Below are 593 nucleotides of genomic sequence, written 5' to 3'. Positions count from 1 at the left end.
TCCTCAGACCAAAGATTATGATCTAGACGTTCTAAAAGAATATGATCAAAAGATATAAAAGCTAGCAGAAATATATGCCAGACACACTGACCCGAAAAGAAAAAAATGACTATGTCATACCAGCTTAAGCACCACGAATTTGATGTCTAAGAGACACAATCAAGTTTCTACAATGTCTATTAGAGATAGACAGATAAGTTCCAAATAATAAGGAACCTCGGAAAGTAATGAAAGGTGCTCAGAATCGTACAAATCCGTGTTCATAAGAGAAACCAGTTCAGACAGAGAAATAAGGTTGCGCAACTACACATCTAAGGTACCAGACCATGTAGTTTGGGACGCCAAACTGCAAGGTATAAAGGTCTTGGATAATAAGATCTCAAAATCTAATTAGATCATGTCTGGAACAGTATGAAACTAAAGATAAAGAGTGTTAACACTAAAGATGTATTTACATACATAAGAGCTCATAAAAGATTGTAGTACTTGGGATTTGAAGGATATAACCTGAGGATCATGAACCCACGTAGAGTACTCATAAAACCTATATAGGGACGTGGGGTGTTCAAAGAATTCAAAGTAATTATAAGACA

The sequence above is a fragment of the Brassica oleracea genome, chromosome C3 (genome assembly GCF_000695525.1).
Source record: "Brassica oleracea var. oleracea cultivar TO1000 chromosome C3, BOL, whole genome shotgun sequence".
NCBI lineage: Eukaryota > Viridiplantae > Streptophyta > Magnoliopsida > Brassicales > Brassicaceae > Brassica > Brassica oleracea.
This window is presented reverse-complemented; position numbering follows the sequence as displayed.